At 41.4% G+C, this 20,223-nt stretch overlaps 2 protein-coding genes across 4 annotated transcripts in view; both read right to left on the reverse strand.

Moving 5' to 3' along the window:
* The window catches only part of tiam2a (TIAM Rac1 associated GEF 2a), a 93,639-nt gene extending 87,168 nt beyond the window's left edge, over positions 1–6,471 (reverse strand). For both annotated transcript variants that reach the window (XM_042501511.2, XM_042501507.2), the window contains exon 1: positions 6,424–6,471. The gene's annotated coding sequence lies outside the window, so the exon portion shown is untranslated. The remainder of the gene's footprint in view (positions 1–6,423) is intronic.
* Positions 1–20,223, reverse strand: part of scaf8 (SR-related CTD-associated factor 8) — an 86,736-nt gene that overhangs the window by 22,632 nt on the left and 43,881 nt on the right. The window contains exon 21 of one of the 2 annotated variants that reach the window (XM_088087052.1): positions 10,487–10,624. The exons of the other annotated variant lie outside the window; for it this stretch is intronic. The gene's annotated coding sequence lies outside the window, so the exon portion shown is untranslated. Of the gene's footprint in view, positions 1–10,486; positions 10,625–20,223 lie in introns of those variants that run through there. 2 annotated transcript variants of the gene reach the window in all.

The raw sequence follows: 20,223 nt of genomic DNA on the forward strand, positions 1-20,223 counted from the left end.
TTAGTGAGTTTTTAAACCAAGCAGTTCACTTTCTTGGCTCGAGCACCTTTAATAACATTAGGATCGAGCTACAGACACATTAGGGGTCAGCCTCTCCAATGACAGTTGAATGTCAAATAACATTAATAGCCTCTGGTATTCCCTGTACACACAGCACACACGTGTCTGCTGGCGAACTGGTCGCCCTCCGTCTCCTCTCCAATATCATACCGTAAGATTCACAGATTCAGTAACATTCCACTGATGTTCTGTGAGTGGCAAGTTTTAATAATCCTGACATGACAGTGAACCCACATGACGAAAAAAACTTTTAAAAAGCAGCATTTATGAGGATCCGTTGGCATCTGCTGTAACACTGTTTGAGGAAGAAGACGTATTAATATTGCAGGACTATCCCAGGTTGCAACAAGCTGAGCAGCGACCTGCACTTCACGTAATCTGCTTGACTTGGCATCAACCCATGGAGAAACCTGCCAGTGATAAGCCTGACCTTCTTGACTTTGTGTAAAACCTGTGCTCTTGTGTAATTTGTTAAGCCTGAGTTGATGGCATGTATGGTGGCAAAAATGTGGCAGAACTGGGAAGCAAAAATTAGAAAGATGCACTTTAATTCCTTTCATTTGAAAGGGCATCTCCTTTCAATATTGGTTTGAGAATATTGGTCGAGACTTGCTGGGTAGAACAGTCGAGACTGTCCTTTGCATCTGGCTTTGCACCTGCGCCCATCAATTGTGGAAAACCACCCGAGCCGTGTGCTGTGCAGCCAGGGTGGCATGGAGAGCGAGCAAGACGGTGTGAGTAAGTCGTTCCCCCTGGGCCAGAGAGAGTGAACTCTGGGTTAAACAGCTCTTATGTAACAGCCAAGCAGAGATCGTGTCTTGGCGCCATCAAAGGAGAGAAAAGTAAAGTTGGATGTTTCTGGGCGATGAGGAAACCCAATCCAACCATAGTGAGAAATGGAGAAATACTAGTCATTCTTTGGGCATCCAGAGGGTGCTGTAAAAATAAGCAAGCCCACACACAGGGTCTCTCACTGAAGCCTGACCGACACACCACTTGGCTTTTAGGATGTCTTGCATAGTATTATGCTATTTTGCTGCCATGTCACAGACTGCAATAACTGATGAAATGGATAAAATGTTCCAAAAACTACTGTTTCTTTGCTCTTATCTTGACATGCATGGCATCCTTTACCTCCTGACAGCAAAGGCATGTCAGTCAAATAAGCCTTGACAATGATATCACCCCAGGAAACAGGTTATTTGGATACATTTACCTCTTTGGAGAAAAGGATTTTCAAGAAAGCTTTAATTGAGCGTGTTCACTGAGTAGATGCCAGGATTGCCGTTGACCCAAAGCAATCAGGACCCTGCCTCTGTTTACGCTGGCTGGACGCCAAATGACTGAACCAACATGACAAGGCTCGGAGACTGAGAAGTGGAGAAAAGGGCTTATCTTGCTCTGAGATCAAACCACCGACTGCTTAGGCAGGGAGGTGGCTGGACAGGGAGAGGAGTGCTAATGAGCCTGAAAATGTTCCTCAACAAAACACGAATGTAACGGCTGCCAAAGACCCTCCCCAAAGTACTTCATGTCTGCCACAAAGCCCAGGAAACTGGGCAGATAAGGGCACGTCATGCCCAGTGCAGTTCAGTGGAGCGAGACACTGAGCAGGCAAAAGAAGGGACACATCAATATCTTGTAAGACTGCAAAGTTAAAGAAATTTTGTGGTGTGATGACTGATGACGAATATATTGGCGCTAAAGGTAGACTATGATAAATGGGGTATTGGACACAGTTAGATCCATGTGTGGTCAGTGATTGGATTTGATTTCTTTTCCATCTGCACTTCAGAACTTTGTGGGACTAAAATTCATCATTTATCATCTTTCAGAAGAATCATGTCGTGATGGGATAATGCTCGGGTTACGGCAGTGCATACATTTTTCATCTATATTAACTACAAAAAGTAAAGAGATCTGGCACAATTATCACCACGCAATTCAAAGACATGAACGCAGCTTAGATTATTTAACAGATAATTCTGAATATATTAGCAGAATCAGTCGTTTCAGTAAGCTTCTGAACCTGCGTCAAAGACAACAAAATCTCCTCCCACTGGTGAGCAGGTGGGATGTGCTGGAGTAAATGTGTACCCAGAACTCGCTCCATCCATCATTGGGGGCAACACAAGACACATGGCGCCGAGTGAACATCCAAGCAGCGAGCACTTTGGCCTGTAGCACCAGCTGTGTTTGCCTTTCCAATAGGGCAAGGATAGTAAGTAAGACCTTATGGCTACTGGGCCGAGGTGGGGCAGATCAATCTCAATTTCTATTGTTATAAGGATTGACCGGTAAGCAGGCTTTGAGCCAAGAAGAGGGGGGTGCACAAAGGGGTATTTCCATACAAACAGGGCTGTTGATCACCAAAGAATGTGCCTACACATGCTGTCTTTTGAAGAAGAAATAAGAAGCTATATCTCATATGAACTATGGAAAATGTCTGAAGAAACAGGTACCGGCATTGTCCACAGTTTCCCTTTCAAACATGCAGTACACAACAGAAGCTTGTCTGGGTCAGAAATGTTCTCAACTACTGGAAATTCTCAGTTTGGTTTAGGGCCAAGGATAGCGCCTGGGTAGAGCATGTAGGAGGCAGGACATGACATGGATTTCACCACAATTAAATAACCGGTTGGTAATTTCTTTATATATAAGAGTCTCTTGCCATTCGTTGAAGTTGTCTGTTTTGGCTTCGGCACTTACAGACAGAAGTTCCCAAATTTTGTCATCTCTCTAATTCAAAAAAATTGTTGCCTAATCTGTTCAATGACCCTTCTTCTTTTGTTTTCTTTTGGTTTCATACCAGCCCCTGTCGGGGCTACATGCTCTGACACGGTTCTCTGTAGCAATTGAATTGTTAAGATTATCATATGGAGATCAATACACCAGCAAATAGCTTCTGCCCCCAATACTACTTGTCCTCTCTGCTTCATTGTTCCTACATTTTGATAATCAAACTACTTCTTGTACATCCGCGGCTCGTAAATCACTTGGTCGGGTTCAAAGTGCTGAGACAGCGCCTTTTCCAGACTGAAATATTGTATGCAGTCTGGTAAGCCCACAGGAATTACATGCACTGCTACCCAACTGCTGCCATCGGGGGCATTTGGCTTCATGCACACCATTCACCATATGATTTATATGACCATCAATACAAGAATGGTAATGACATGTCTTGCAGTTATTTCTCTGGGGTTAATGAAAGTGTTACTCACAAGTGAAGTCATGTGGCACTGTTTAAAGAGCTACCTCACTCGCTTCTTCACCTACAACCCAATCACCTGCACAGCAACTCTTAATCCATAATCTCATCTGACACATTGTTAAAGCGTCCGCTGCCATTTAATCTTCATTTTCCTCTCAAACCGTACAAGTCATTCTTTAGCAGGTGACCCCCAGAAGGAGTGCAATTCAATTTAGACCTATGCATTAATCTCCTCAAAGGTCCGAGGGTTGTAGCTGTGAAGAGGAGCATGAATGGGCGCATCGGTTCGAGTTGGATGAGACCATGTCGCTCTGCTGAGCTGGACAGAAGGTTCCTGTTTGTGCAGCAGAGCAGGGGATCTCATGTTGGAGCAGATACACAAAGTGCAGCTGACTGAACAAATCCCTCAAAGTAGATGGGTGTGTGTGTGTGTGTGTGTGTCCGCCAACCCCGTAGCCACAGCAAAACAAGTTAAATTCAGAATCACTGAATTATGCAGCACAGGAACAAAGTGTCTCTCTTTGGGCTTTTTTTAAAAGTCACAGTTATTATTTTTGCCCAAATGACACTGGACGGATAATGTCAATGTCATACTGGTGATAGCTCTTTGACCTGCACTTGTGCACACCCAGAGAGGGGTCAAAGCCAGTCATGTGTCTTTTGGTTGGCGCCTCGGTGAGCGCGGTAGCAAAATGAGAAGCCTCGGCCAAGATGCTGTCAACGCCAGCTTCTAGTTCACCTGCTTTTTATAGCAACCACTCCAGACGCTGCTGGCCGTACACTACCAGCAAACACTTTAAAAGCCAAATATAATCTCAACCACAGAAGTACGAAATAGAAACATACAGGCCACCATTATGCTCGGCTGACCGGACTGTCTGCACTGAAACAGAAGCCTCGGAAAGACATTGTAATCGAGAGAGGGAACATGCTGAAAAATGGACAAAAACAGAAACCTGATGATTCCATTTCAAATCCCTTTGTCTCAAATATGCATGTGGAGGCCCTGTGGTTTCCCCCTGCAGTGCCTCTCTACCTAGACAGCAAAAGGCCCTCATCCCCGTGTGACAATAAGCACAGATGTTACCCATGCCTGATAATTCACATGCACGACACCTTATATGGAGAAAAATGTGCGGGGGAGAAGACATGAAACATTGGCGTTTCTCGGCCAGTGTGCGTCAGAATTAACGATGAGGGGCACTCACACACAGGAGAATAAAATGTGTAACTTGACGAAGGCTGCTGTTCACACAGCGCATTAAAGTATCAATGACAAGGAGAGTACTTTTTACACAACAATCAAATTGTTCTTCTTTACGCAATTCCAAAGTCACACACTGTGTATCAACTGACATCAAAAACAGTTTCACGAGGGACGTTCCTGTGGTGATTATGTCACCGTTTCATGATGTTACTGAGCCCTTCCACTTAAATTAGACAAGACATGAACTGCAGAAGCCTGTGAAGCAACTCTGTGCCACCCTGAGAGAGAGTAACATTGCATCTCTTTTTGTCGCTGGTAAACAACTTTGACAACTGACAGCGCTGCCAGCTGAAATTCGCAACTTGTGTGACAAAAGGAAAAAGGGAACAAGTAAAAAACGATTGTGTTTTTCATTAAAAGGAAAATACGGGCCACACTCAATCAGTATCACTCTGGTTCAAGACCCCAGAGAAACAGAGCAGTAAAAACATAATGTTCCTTGTGGTTGAGGATTTCTTTGCCGCAAAAATGTGAAGCGCAAAAGGCAAAAACATGCAATGTGGTGCTATGGCTTCTGACCTGGCGATTTTGTTACTGGCCACCAAAAGGAAAAAGAGAGTGCACATATGAGAACAACAGTTATATGTAAGGAAATAACTATTTATGTAGAGTCCATTAAACAGGCAAGGGGGCTGAAATATAAACCAATCAAACAGCATGTTCCCGCTGCAAAAAAATAAACGGAAGACATTCTTTTCTCTTGCGCTCACATGTGCTGAGCCTAATTCTTGGAAAAGAATGACTAGTTACCATTAACAGTGCATCCACCTTTCTAATTCATCATCCAATAATCATTAATCCCATTAATTGTCATTAGATCTCACATTTCCTCAAGACTGCACACGAGCAGATAGATCAATAACCAGGGCAGACAGCCTCTGTGAGTCAAACATTAGCCTGTGTTTTTATTATTACAACCCTCCTCAGCGACATGCAAAGGTAGCAGTCAGACTGACACTTGCTTGCACGGGTTACCATGACAGAGGATGCCAAAAGGCATGCCTGGCCCTTCCTCCAGCTCCTTGGGTATGTTTTCACAGGGTGGGCCCTTCCCTCCAGGGGTCCCGGGGCCCTTTTGTTACCTCTGTTTGTAGCTGAAGAGCCCTTCCACCCCAGCACACGGCCAAACAACAATACACGCCAAGTGTAAATCACATCTGAACACAACAGCAGAACACAACCCGGCAGTTAGTGGAACGACTCCCAATCTTTCAGTTCATAAATCAGAAGGAGGAATGAGGAGCAATATGTGGACGCTGGCACTGCTGTGAGCTGAACGTTGAAAATCTTCACACTTATGATGTATTGTTTCAACAGAATGACATGCACATACCTTTAGTTTGGATGTTTCATGAATTAACTGAGGCTGAGCATGCAGATGGGATGCATTTTACTTCAATTATGGTACTAAATTAAGTTTTACACCATTAAAGACCTAACAAGGGATGCTGCATTCATGAGAAAAGTGAGAAAATCAGCACACGCACTTGCAAATTTACTATCTCATGTTTACAAACATAAACAAATAAATCATTATTTCTCACAAATAAAAAAAAAACTAGGCTACTGTGTAGTTTTCACAGTAGATTATGGTGCAGTCGTACAGCAAACCGCCTTTTACCATGAAACAACCGTGTTTTCACAGGTAATTGATTTCAGTCACAGCTGCTGCAGCCAGATAACTCCCCATACCGACCAATGAGAAGTCGCCGGTGAAATGAGAGCCGAATATTTCACAAACAACTCCAAACTTTCTGACAAACTTTGTGCGACTGTCTTGATAAGATGCATTTAGGTGTTTGAGCGGACAAAGCGCTCACTCAGAGAAATGAGCGGCGTTATTAAAATCCAACGTGACTGCAAAGTTACTTCGCGTGCAACTCACCGGCTGGTGTCTCCTCTGATAAAACACGGGCTACTTTTTCGCAGCATTCGCGTGCTTCCCTCCTCGCGACCGCTTAATATAACGTTGTTGAATTTAATAGTAACATAAAAATCGGATTTCCTTGGAGTGTACTTCCACCGTTCCTCTGTTTCCAGACAAAACCTTCCTGGGACGGAGCGCCAAGAGACTGCGGACTCCTCCCAGACAATGTGGGGTTAAACTCCTCCTTCCGACGGACTGTGAGAGGGGGGATGGCCGTGTATCTCGAAACAACGTGGAGCACCGGGGGACTAATCAAAAGTAATGGGCCTATGTGACAGAACGCGATAAAGTGGGGATTCCCAAACAGAGGTTCGTGGACCTTCAGGGGTCCTTCACGGATATATCAGGGTCCCACGCAAAATCCCATGAAGCTACACGACTGTTTAATTAAAGGGGCACTCCACTGATTTTACACCTTTGTTTTCAGTTTATTTGTCTTCTACTCATCAAGTGAAAATGTTGTGAAGTGTCTTATCTGGCTCAGAGGAAGCTTCTCAAAGTTTGAAAAAATAACCCCGCTGATGTCATTAGGGTTTTATCTGCTTGGGCTTGATACTTAACTATAGGAAAAACCTGTTTTTACAAACTAGAGGTGTGGAGTTTGACAGAAGGGGCTTACAATGGTACAGGAATTAACCCAGAAATTAGTTGCCTGTCTGGTTCCCTCATGCCAAAATCAATGTTTTGCTGTGTTTTTGGGTGTCTGTAGGTTGCCTGAAATTATGCTGCGTTCCATTCAATATTGGAAGTCAAGAGACATGGAAATGCTAACTTCCTGTGTTTACCTTAAAAAAAAAACATCATCCCTTCACCTGAAAGATAGGCTGTTAGCAAGTTGCATTGTAGGAAATGTGGGACTTCTGTTGTTGGAGCTCCTGCCATACTAGGGACTAAAAGTCAAGATATCACCATCTCTGCTGCTTCAATTCTAACCATTCTTTTCATTAATCTGTTTTTGTGAGTCTCCAAACTGTACGGATGTACAATCCTAAAAGACTACACCTTTAAAAGAATTAAGGCGCAGAGTCCAAAAATGGAAGCAGATAGTGGACATACATGCAGTTGTGTTTAAACTACATTGAATGCCTGCTACGCATATTTGTAAGTGCATACAGTCCTTGTAGATATGGGCAGATGACAAGTTTATCCCAAAGTATCTAAGTGTGATTTTCTGTCAGATCCACCATACATGCACCTAGTTCAGGATTAATTCACCTTCCTTGGGACAAACTTTCACTGAATTTGGATTTATGATAAGAGAATCTCTTTGGCAGCCCTTGACCTAAAACATTTACTGCCCTTAGGTTCTCAGACAGCTGTTTTGCTCGGTGAGGTGAACAGGGTGAGCATATTTTGCATAACAGAAACAACCCTGTCTGTGACATGGACTAATGAACTGATAAGCAGCATGAAGGGAAACAGGTTCTGTCTCCTCTGATGATCAAACAGCATGCCAGTAAAGAAAATGGTCATTGTTATTCTTGGACTTAACCTTTAAGCATCCATCCCTCCCTTTCATTTTCACTTCATCATTCTTCAGTCATGCACATCCAAATGCCTCCACTCTCTGATAACACAGCGATGACCAGGCCTTGCGTCCTGCAATCTCTCTGGCAATGCTCATAAACCACAATCCAGCCCTGTGTTTCGTAATGTGGCTCTTTGGCCAGGCATGTCAGTCCAGCCAGACCCATCTAATCTGCATATCAGCCTGGTTACAGCCGCTACTTTGGGGTCCATATGGAGATACCTATCTCTCCGCTGCCCATTGTAGCTGCAGATATTGTAATGCTCTGCTCCTTTCATCACAGATCAATCTACATCTGCTTGCTCAAGAAGCAACCTCTCATGCCCCCTTTTTCTTGTACTGAGCCAAAGGGTATTCAGCTCCAGTTTTTCAAAATCAAATATCTTAATGTGCACCTCAAGGGCGGCGAATGATTACGCAGATAAAATATGTTGTGAGGGAACGCAAATCATTACTGTGTGGGTGTGTTCCATTTCCAACGGAAGTGAGAAAATCTAAATTCCTGTCACTAATTTTGTTTCCGAAGCCTGTAAAGTCTGAGTTCTGACTTGGACAGTCGGAGGAAGCTCACCAACCTCGACCTCAAAATCCAAGATGACTGGTCCACACATCAAAAGTAGTTAAAGCTGTATTAAAGTGTTTATTAGCACTTCTATCTTATTGTGTCTCATTAAAAGTCATACATACAGTATTGTCTCACTTCTATTGTTGGACATGTTGCTACTGTGTTTAATTCTGCAAAATACAATGAAATGTGTTGTTATCAACTGGTTTTGCTAACAATGGTTAACATGGATAGAACTATTGCTAATGGTTCATTCCATTTGCAACATGAAGTCAGAAACTTTTGCCCCTGAAGTCAAATTTCTGACTCAGAAAGTCAGAGAACCATCACCAACCCCAACCTCAGACTCCAAGATGGCTGCTCTGCCCAAAGTTAAAGCTGTAATAGTAAGTACTTCTTTCTTGTTTGTGTCTAATTAAAATAGTTGTACACACAATACTGTCCAACTTCTATCTGTGGAAATGTTGCTATGGTGTTTACATGCTCAAAATAAAATGCTAAAAACATCTTGGTTCTCTTTCAAAATAAATTTTGGTATCTCACTATGGGACATGGCCCCCGCGCTGTCCCCAGAAGCAATTTTACACTTCGACAGTCCTGAAAGCAGACAGACATGATGTCTGCTCCAAAGAACAGGGATTTTCTACACTTGATATACAGACCTGATGCAAGATTATCTCTTCAGTTTAAAACCTCCTCTGGGTCCTCACACAGCAGGTGTAGCTAACAGGCTAGAGTCACAGATCTTAAACAAGGAAAACTATTTGTCACTGAACTTTACATAGCACTGCAAGCTTTCTGAGCTTCTCCGACTTGCTGAACTAGAAGCAAATTTGCGTTTCCTAGGATAAAAAAAGGTATGACCCGCCCTGCTCTCCATCTGACTGGCTAGCACTTGTTGCTTTTGTTGGTTGGGTTAGTAAGGTTTAGGCGAGAGGAATGAGACTGGTCAGGGTAAGAATGTCAGGCTAAGCTAATAAAAGGCAAAGTGCAGCAGAGTAGGGCGGGTCGTGCCTTCACTATTCTTGGAAATGCAAATTTGCGTAGTTGGAGCATGGTTAACTCTGGAATGATGTCATTCCCAGCTCCAACCCTTGACCTCCACGGTAAATGGCAAGCACCGTGTGTTGAAGCCGAAACATTGGATCTTGGCTGATGTAAACAGTGATGTAACAAAGAATCATTTTATTAGTCCAAAAGAACGTTGAACCCTGATCACTGCAGTAATCCACAGGGCAAACTGGGTGTTACCAATGACACGCTACAGATCCCCACCCAGTATGTAATGTTGTTTACTGCAGCATTCTGTATGTATTCTGGCCACAGAGGCTTCTCTGTGCCGTCTGGCAGCTCTCTGGAGCTCTGGTCACTCCGCATCTCATTAAACATAATTGGCTCTGACAGACATCCTGCCACCCATCATCTCTTTCTGTCTGTCTGTCGTCTTCACACGAGACAGTAACCCTGAACTCGCCTTCTCCATGAACCCGTAGAAGAACTGTTAGAGGAGCAGTGATGGCTGAAATATTAGAATTGCCAGTTTATTGCTCTAAAACACGACAGGGAGCAGAAAATCAGTGAGCTCAGCCAGCATTTTCTCTTTTTTTTCTGCTGACGCAAAACAAATATTCCACAGATAGGCAGACAGGTATGAGCTCACACACACATGCACTCGTGCTTATGAACACCTTAGTGCCTTCGCCTTTCTTGAGGCTTGAGGCTTCTCAACACCCCCAGTCCAGCCATTCTGTCACCGCTTTGTCCCGCTATTATGGCCACTCTAATAGGGTCGTCATAGTATGTGTGTGTGTGTTAGTGTATGTGAGAGAAAAAGAGAGGGCTGCAGATCCCCTACCAAGTGATTTTCTCACCCTCTTCACTGCCGCCTATTGTACCGATGTGACATTATTACCACTGTATGAGGGTCGGCCTGCTCAGCGTCCACGCGTTATCACCATGCTCATCTGTCATGTAGCCTTTAATGACTCACTGCGGCTGAGAGAAAATTGTCTTGTACAGTTGTTTCAAAGGCTGGCGGGTCAGTGCAGAAGGTGCTCTGCGGCTGTCTGGAGGGGGAGATGGAAACACAAGGAAAGGAGTTGTCATAAGGTGTGAGACAGAGGGAGGGCTATAATCAGACACTGTCCCGCCACGCCCTCAAACAACTCCTTACTCGTTTAGTATACAGCAACATGAAAGCACCCGCAAACACAAAGAGGCGACCGAAGCAGCTCACACAATAGACAAAGGAAATCTTTACACACAAAAGACTGGAGAAGATAAGGTATGAAAAAGCCGGGACATTTTTGGAAAGGCTTTTAATTGAACACGACAGATCTGATCCAAGTGATAGCTCGCAGACTCCTGAGGGTCTAACTAATGAGAAATCAATGACGACAACGAGTGAACTGTTTGTCACAGCGGCCATCCGCACACGCCAGTGTTATTGGGGTCTTGAAAGGACAGACGGAGCACTTAGAGATCCTGATTTACCTCCTGTTCAAGTGATTCCATTAGTGCTGGATAAAATCAGACCTTTTACTGTAGTTCTGTAAAAAAAAAAAAAAGAAGAGTTTCACATAATGGCCTTTTGAACCAATTCCTTGAACCGTAGCCTGGTGAAAATGACTCAGCAGACACATCAGCCACAGTTTCATTTTGTGCAGTATTAAGTCCAACGGTCGGAGCTCTAGATGATGGAGCAGGTGGATGCTTGACAGATCTGCCTATCAGTCCACATATAAACATGTATGAATGTATTGGAGTGGGAAACTACATGTGTGATGGATCTGTCCCTCACATGTTGCATCCTGTCTGTCTGCCACGGGGATATGTCATTACTGAGCGGAGAGGGAGAGCAACAGGGGGCACGGAGAAGGGGGGCTGGGTGTGCCTGAGCTGTTGATTACTTTAGCTCTAGGTGAAGAAACTGTCACAAGGGTGTGACAGACTGAGGAGCTGAATTAGGTTTTGTGTCCCTGCATATGGAGAGGAGATTGAGACAGCCATTTGATGAATGGGAGGATGGGACTGTAAAACAAAGTTGGAGGCAAAACAAAAATAGGCAAGTAAGGCTGCACCTGTGGAAAATCAATTTTGGCTCAGGTAAATAAAAGAGCACATTTGCACCTGAGGCCACTGCATCTGCAGGAATTGGATTGTGCTGGATCGTTTTAAGAAGTTCACGCAAGAGGGTGATGAAAGCATGGAGCAGAAAGAAAAGGGAGATGTTGCGGAAATGGTTCTTGAATTGTATAGCATTCATTATTAGTAAATGTATCCCAAAAAATACACTGTTTAGCAGCAGTTCCTAGCCTAGAGGTCAGAAACCCCCTAAAGGGTCAAAGATGAAGAGCGATCAGGCAACAATCAACAAGAAAAAGCAGAATGCTTTTCAGGTACTTTTTTTTATACCTCTCATTAATTTTTAAATTTTTCTTGTTACCTCAAATAATCTAATTTGTTGTTAAAACAGTCTTTGGTTCAAGAGGTTGCAACTCAAAGATATATGCAACCTGTATTGTGGAGTCATCGTTTTTAAGTTGAAATATACTCATTTTCAAAATTAATTCAGTCTAGGAAAGTCCACAAATATTAGTGAAGATGATCAACTCTTTCCCAAATCCCAGATCTAATATGTTAAAACTCAAATTTGTGATGTCATGAAGAATAAAGTCTGGAACTGGAGAACTACGTATAAATATATAGAATAAAGCTCATTATAAGTATAAAAAGAGTGAAAAAACATTGTGTGGGTCCACAAAATCAGGCTCTCATTGATTGTCTATGGAGCAGCTCCAGACTTACTCTAAAATCTAAAAATCCTTTTGTGCTTTATGTAGTGCATAAAACAGAAAGTACATTTAGTTTGGCAGCACAAATTTTATTTGGTTTGAAACTGTCTGATCAGTTTCATTGTATGAATATGTTCACTTACTATCATACAGTATATCCACTTTATGGTATAACCCAATCCTTGCTTGCTCAGATAAGCTTTGTGGATACATACGAGCATCTGTTGTGTGAAATAGGGAAATCTGTTCTATAGTTTTACCAGATCCCTTAAGGCTACAGCGCTACACAAAGAAAACTCAGTGAACAACCATCTTTTCTTCATCCCTTAAGCCCTGATGTCTTATCTGAATTTCTACCTTTTACCAATTCCTCTCAGAAAACATTCCCTGGATTTTCTCTTTGGCTATTACTGTCACTCTCCAGTGACTGACAAGAAAATTGCTTCTCCTAAAAAAACATGTTTGTCTTCCCATCAGGCCATGTCAAGTCTGGCACAAGGTGGCACAGCACTATATTTCCAAAGATGGAAAACAAAAATATTACTGATGGACTGATGCTGGAAAGCTCGCTGTGCGGTCAGCATGACATCAGACCTCGATCTAAAAATGCACCCAAGAAAAGACACAAGTGTCTATTTTTTTTACATCTACTTTAACTGAATGTAGGGCAGAATTGACAATGACAAAGTTGAGTGTATGTAAGTAGCCAAATATGTCCCACATGAGAGAGAAAAAGGATATAAATGATTGAGAGACTGTGGGGAGATTACTCCATGAAAGAAAGATCAGGACTGGACAAGCCTTGTCTTTTATAGTCTTGCAGAAAGAGAATAAGGAAGCAGTCTGTAGCTTCGGGCTGGCGTGACAATTTAAGCTGCTTCAAATCTCTTCACTCCTGGTCGAATGACTGCAACCACAGCCTCACAGCCAGAGGCCAGCGGAGGGGAATCCAGAGCAAACACAGGGACACTTGATTGAGTTATCATAAGCTCAAATTGAGTCAAATGAGAATAACATATTACAAGGTAACAAAGGTACATCGCGAATCAAAAGCTCTATTCAGGAAAAAATGGCAAAGGCTGATTCCAATGAGCTAAATGCAATCATTCACTCTGAAGTGAAATGTGATTTGTATTGGGCCGAGCTGGAGCTAAACTCTGCTCATCGTAATTTAATAAGGGCAACAGACAAACTGAAAACGAGCCATGCGATTCAGACAAAAACAACTCAAAGGAGAAAGTTAATGGTGGGGTAAGACAACTACATTTTTTAATTGCAACATTTAACCACACACTATCTTTGCCACCTATTAATGACTGTGATACTGCTGGCCTCTGTGGCTCCCGAGCATAATATCGAAGGTGTTAGAAACAAATGGGCTATTATTGCTCCATTAGGCAATTGTCCCTCAACCGGTCCGCTAAGGTAACGTTCCCACATCCATTACTTCCTAGCTCCCCGCTGAGAAACACTTTCACACCCATGTGAAGGGAGCAGAGTACAGGCCTGTTAAAATTACCTTGTTAAAATCTGCTCATTTCACTTTGTTAATTAGAAACACTCGCACTGCTCAGAGTCTTTCCCACAAAATCATCACCTACCAGCGTGACACGGACTTACAGAACGCAAACCCAAAGCGGGGTGGTTGTCTGTCTGGCTGCTCAGGTTTTAAACAAAGAAGGAAATGAGTGACCTGGAGCTGTTAATGGAAAGCCGATACTTCCCCCTCAAACTGTCTGGACTGGTTTGTTTACAGACTCTGAGGAGGCATGCATGGCAACGAACAGTTTGAGTGCTGGTAAGCTTACATTTCAGTTTTCAGTCTGACTCGTGCACTTTTTAAAGTCTTCTTGGGTATCAACTGCAGTTATTGTGGCAGATTTGTCAAGCTTTTGATTTCTCCACAATGTTGTAAGAGTGATATTCAACACAGTTTGGAGAATTGTGACTATTTTTCAGCCTTTACAAAAAAACCACAGCGCAAGGAAGGGATTAAATAGTGAGTGCAACTGCTCTAACGTAAGTCCCAGTGCTTAGCACATCCCGCAAACCAGCTTACCACCTACAGAAAGGACCAAACATTACTTCCAAGTCCAGGGAGGACATAATTAACTCACTACATTAGTTTGTTCGGAGGTGTGGTTTTGACTCACGAGTTGGACTCAATTCAGACTCAAGTCACAAACTGGATGACTTATACTTGACTTGGCAGAATTAAAAAAAGATTTGCTTTTCGACTAAAACACCAATGACTTGTGAGTTCACTTGGACTTTTCTCTTGGAGTTCCTTTTGACTTGAAAATAAAAGATATCTTAGACTAATTTCCACCACACTGTAAAGTTAGTTACTTTTAAAAAATCTAGGAAACGGATTGCCTTGAAAAATTTCAGTAAATATACCTATTCATTTTAATATATGTTTCTTTTAAATCTAATCGTTAAGTTTACTTAAAATTAAGCTAAATTTACATAATTTTGTGAAGTTGTTGCAACTTGAAAATGAAGTAATAATAATAGTAATAATAATAATAAAGTAAACAATAAATAAATAATAAAGTTCATTTATTAATTAACAAATTAATTAAATCAATTTTTGTAAGTTTTAATGACCTGTAAATCAAGTATACTGTGCTAAATATCTGTATTCTGCTGGTTGCAAACTAGTCAGTCATATTTGTATTTTCTCAAACATTGTAAGAGAAAAACTTGCAGATCTCCTAACTTGATCACTGGGAAAATCCTCTTTGTGATGATCAAGTTAAGTCAGACTAACTAACTAAACTAAGTAAACAAAAATTAAGATTTACAGTTCAACAGATTTTTTTTTCAATGTGAGGAGCTGAAGACAAGAAAGGACAGAAACATACTTAATTAATGTAAATTCAATAAATCATTACACTATTAAAATGGCATTACAATATGACTTGTTCAGGACTCAGAACTCAAAATTTAGGACTCGGGATTTGAATGAAAAGATTCAAGACTTCCTTGTGATTTGCAAAACAATGACTTCCCACTTCTGGTTTGTGGGGTTGCAGGTTCATGACTCGCACACCCTCTGTGTTATACACTGTGTAAGCTACCCGGATGCTAGCAAAGTCAACACTAACATTAGCAGCTGTTCTGCTCTTAATTGGATTTGGGAACGTTTGCACAGCAGTAACCCCAGCCAGCATTACCTGAGTTCAAATTACATCTGCCAAACAGAATAGTTAATCCTGAAAGCCTTGTCTTTTGAACAAGGGCATAGGTTGACATTGGTGTGTGTGTGTGTGTGTGTGTGTGTGTGTGTGTGTGTGTGTGTGTATGTGTGTGGGGGGTGGGGGGGTAGTCTTTGAAATGCGGGGGTTTGGGGGTCCTACGCCACAAAAGTTTGAGCACTTAATATAATGCATTTGGTGAATTTTTATGCAGCACTTCATGGATTTTCTGCATCAATATATGGTGTAAATATCTTTAATGGTGTCAAAATTAAAGTCCTCTTCTACTTTAATGTTTTTATTGGGGGTGGGGACAAACGCTCATTTTCTATATATTGAGGGGATCAGTCCCCTGCATCTTTCCAAAATCTACAACTATGCTTTTTAATGTTAAAACTACAACACGACCTACACTATTTCTACTTTCCAACACAAGATAAAGTACTGTTTCCTTATTTCTATGTCTACATGGTCCATGAACTATAGTGAGGGTGGCCCCAGCAACTTTTACCATGTGGCTTCATTTTTAGCAAAATATCAGGATTCTCATTTTTTTAAAGGTCAGCTGGAGAGTGTTTTTAACCAGCTCATGTAGTTAAAATAGCTTAATAAGAAATTAATTAAAAAGAAAAATACAGTGAAATTGCTATAATGATTGAATCTGCCAGGGTTATTCCTGTAGTCTGTATAGCTTGTGTGCTGTAAATCTTGACAGGTCTGTAGCTAGTGGATGTCAATTTTTACAATGAGACTGACTGTAGACTTTTGAGATAACTGTGACCAGGTTGTAAAAATAGTGCATAAAAACATTACCATAGACTTGAAAAATTAGGCATGTCACTCAAGCTGAGTTATGCTCACTAGGCACTGAGCAACGGCGAGATTAATATTTAGGTCCATTTCAAAAGGCGTGTTTCTTGGACTGTGTATTCATGTGGGAGAGCTGCGAACAAAAGAAAAGCACTCAACACGTTTCCATTTTGCAGCAGCAGGTCTCCCCTGGTGTTTGTGTTTTCTGCAGAAGCCCTTTGTGTGTGTGTGTGTGTGTGTGTGTGTGTGTGTGTGTGTGTGTGTGTGTGTGTGTGTGTGTTTACCTATTAGCCTATTTAGCTAATAATAGCTAATGGATGTGCGCATGTAAGACTTTTCATTTGGGCTGTGAAATCGGATTAGTTCTCCTGCGTGCTCTGTGTGCTCTGTGTGTGTGTGTGTGTGATTTGACAACGAAGTGTGTGTATAAAGGTAACCTCTCTGTAAAAAGGGCAGTGCTTCCTCTTCAGAAGACAACTGAGAGTTTGTGTTTGCATGTACGGGTGGTGAACAAACCAAGTGAAACTCCAAACAGTACATATATAATAAAGTATAGAATCCCCCCTCCAAAGAGCTTCATGCATCTTGTGCTGTTGTGGTACAAATCCTGAACTGTGGGTAACAGGATATTGGAGCTTTCTATAAGAAGGAAAGGCTCAGGGTCTTTTCATCCTGAACAGGTTTAATGTTGTTTAGGTGTGGTGACTTAGGAGGTCAATGGAAGCATCGAGTTCATACTGATAATACCAACATCGGCAACTGCTACAGGGCCCAGAAATTCAAAGGGCGCTGTAAGCTTCAGGCCTGTGATAGTTTAAATGAAAATAACTTACTTCAAGATCTTACTCTTTTAGATGTGCACATTTATGTTTGTATCTAATTTAATGTAATTTACATTAGTAACCCTGGGGCCATTATTTTGGCCTGATGACCCCAAGCAGGTCAATCCAGTCATCTTGTCAGGGTTCTGGTTTTAGCTTGTTTTTGTTCTGAACTAATATCCCTCTAAATATTCTCTTGACCAAATTTACTTTTTAGGATTTTCCCCGGAAGTGCAGTTGACATCAGTTTGATTTTTGACAGTTTAGCCAAAGGTTGATCAAGTTATCCATTTTTGTGTAGTGCTGCATGTTAACACTCCACACAGTGGAAAAAGACAATTTATTTTGTTTAAATTTATCATCAGGAGGCAAATATTGATGGCACAACGTAATAGATATAGAATAATGGCACAATTGGCATTTAGACTGGTTCCTCTTAAGCTTCGCTTTTACTATGCAATACTGTTTGCCACCAGGTACGATCTCCTGGCAAAAGGAAGGACTGATTTTTGACACAAAGGAAGTGTGTCAACTGTTTTGCAACCAAAACAGGAAAAGGATAGTGTTTTTGTTTTCTCTGATAGCTATCCTCTGTGAATAAAGAGTAAGCTATTTTGTCTTAGCAAAATTAAGTTCCCACTGGTCAGCATGAGAGGCAGAGTTTTTGTCTACAGCTTTTATTTTGAAAGGTAGGAAAGGAAAGAGCTGTGATGGGCTGCCGTAGATAATGTGGGAATCATTCAAAAAAGAGTTTACCCTCCTAGTTCAGACTACTGAGCCTCTGTGTTATTATTATATTAGCTTCAGAAGCATAGCTGCAACTCATAATACTCAGCTACGGGATCAGTGTAAGTTCTCTGCAGTTACTATATCCTGTAGTGGAAATGGCAGATGGTGGAACAAGCAAAGAAACACTGGAAACTGTGGTCAATTCTAGGTTTAGAGAAAAATGGAAAGCAATACCCTTGTCTTTGCGAAAGTGGTGCCAACAATAATAAACTATGAAACATGGGGGGAAAAAGCTGAAAGGTTCTGTTTCCACTTTGCATAGATTACACTGCATCAACTGAATATTACATAACAGGATTCACCTGAACAGTGAAAAACAAGAATTTCTGAGAGCTTAGATTCTACACGGACATATTTTAAAATCACATGCAGACATGTCTGGTAGTTTTGCTTAAATGCAAACAACGTACATTTTTAAAAAGTTTATCTTTGACCTGCTTGAACTGAACAGCAGATGAATGCAGTTCCGAACATAGGCAGTGGCCACATCAGCTATATTGTGCTAATATTAAACTTTTAAAATGTATGAATCCTCATCCCATATGTAACCACCCACTAAGCACTCATTAAAAAGGAATTTTCAACCTCTTTTACAGCCGACACACACCACTAATCGTTACACTGGTTGCTTTGCTGTGCGGCTGAACTTGTAATTATGATGATGATGAAAGCTATTGGTTTCATATATAAAGTTTCTGTTTTTTTGACCAACTCCTGTGTTTAGGTATACCTACATTTGCCTGGCAACACAACTACGGTAATATCCAAGTTGTGATATGGTGGAAATATCCTTTAACTGGTTCATGTATTCTGCCCCTCTTCGTCCCCTCCCCTATCCGCTCCTCACTCTCTGGTAGCTTCTTTAACAGTCTATCTGACCTTCTCTGCGTCCACCAATTTACCCCCCAGCCCAGAATGGCCTCCTTGTCCAGGATCACCTTTCTAAGAGTAACTCCCACACTCAAGACGAGTGCCAGATTCATGTTTCTCATTTTCTCCCGAGTGTCCCATGTGACACTCAAGGATGGGGGAGAAAGAAAGTGGTTGGCAGTAAAGAGGACTGTCTGCTTACTCATTACTAACAGCTCCCTCCTTCACCACGTCAAACCTTCTGCACCGACTCCTGACCCTCCTCTGATTCCCCCCACAAAGTCATTATTGGCTCCTGTTATGAATTTAACTTCCATTTCAAGTTTTGTTTGATTACTTCCTGACTCTGTTTTTAGTTTGACTTCTCTGACTCAAAGCAAACATAAAGTGCTTCACAGAGCTAGCGTTGGATGCGGGGATGTTGTAGTGAATCATATAGAACAGGCAGCGCTCTAATTCTGTCTATTGTTTGACATCACATGCACACTCCAAACTCTTCTACTGTATGTTTCCCTGATATGTTATTATTACTTTTGGCATTCTCTTTCTAATTAGCAAACACTGTTCTGAAAAAAAAACAACATCATCCAAAGCAAAAAGACTTTGGATCGCAGCTGAAAGCTGTTTGTGTTTTATTTTTAACATGGACTAAATAAAATATCATTCAAACACAATTATGTATATGTATTCAGGCAGCCAGGCTATCTTAACTGTAAACCACACATTTAGAAGTAAACAAAACACAGAAAGTAGTCCCCCTAGTCATGGGTGAATTATGAGACAATGGACCCCTGGGCACAGATAAGCAAAAGGCCCACCTAAATAGGAGCAAGACACGCAGACTTTGTGGTGATTTCGATAATTTTGTGTCTCTTTGAAATCATTGTGTTTTTTGGTCGTTTTGTGTTTCTCTGTGGTATTTTTTTTTTAAAATTTTTGTCATTTTGTTTCTTTTTTGTTCCCTTTCTTTTTTTGTGGTCATATTGTGTCTCTTTGAGGTCATTTTGTTTGGTATTTTTTGGGGGGATATTTTGTGTCTCTTTGTGGTTGTTGTGCTACTTTTTATAGTAAATTTTTGTCTCTTGACTTTTCCCATGCATCTCATTGTGGTCATTTTTTGACTATTTCTGGTCGCTACACAAATTTAGGCAACTCTTCTAGATAAAAAGTCTTAGATTTTTCTTAAAAAGAACTTTACAACTGTTCTCCATCATATATACTGTAAAGCCTAAACCATTAATTTTTTTTTTAATTTAAGTGTATGTGGGCCCTTTTAAATAAAGGTAAAAGATATTTTGAAAAATAATGGCATATATGGAAATCATGTTGTATCATATCTTCTTTTTTCTTTATTTAGAAACAGATGCCTAAAATTTTCAAG

Source organism: Plectropomus leopardus, chromosome 14 (genome assembly GCF_026936395.1).
Source record: "Plectropomus leopardus strain MGB_pleo_1.0 chromosome 14, ASM2693639v1, whole genome shotgun sequence".
Classification (NCBI taxonomy): Eukaryota; Metazoa; Chordata; class Actinopteri; order Perciformes; family Serranidae; genus Plectropomus; species Plectropomus leopardus.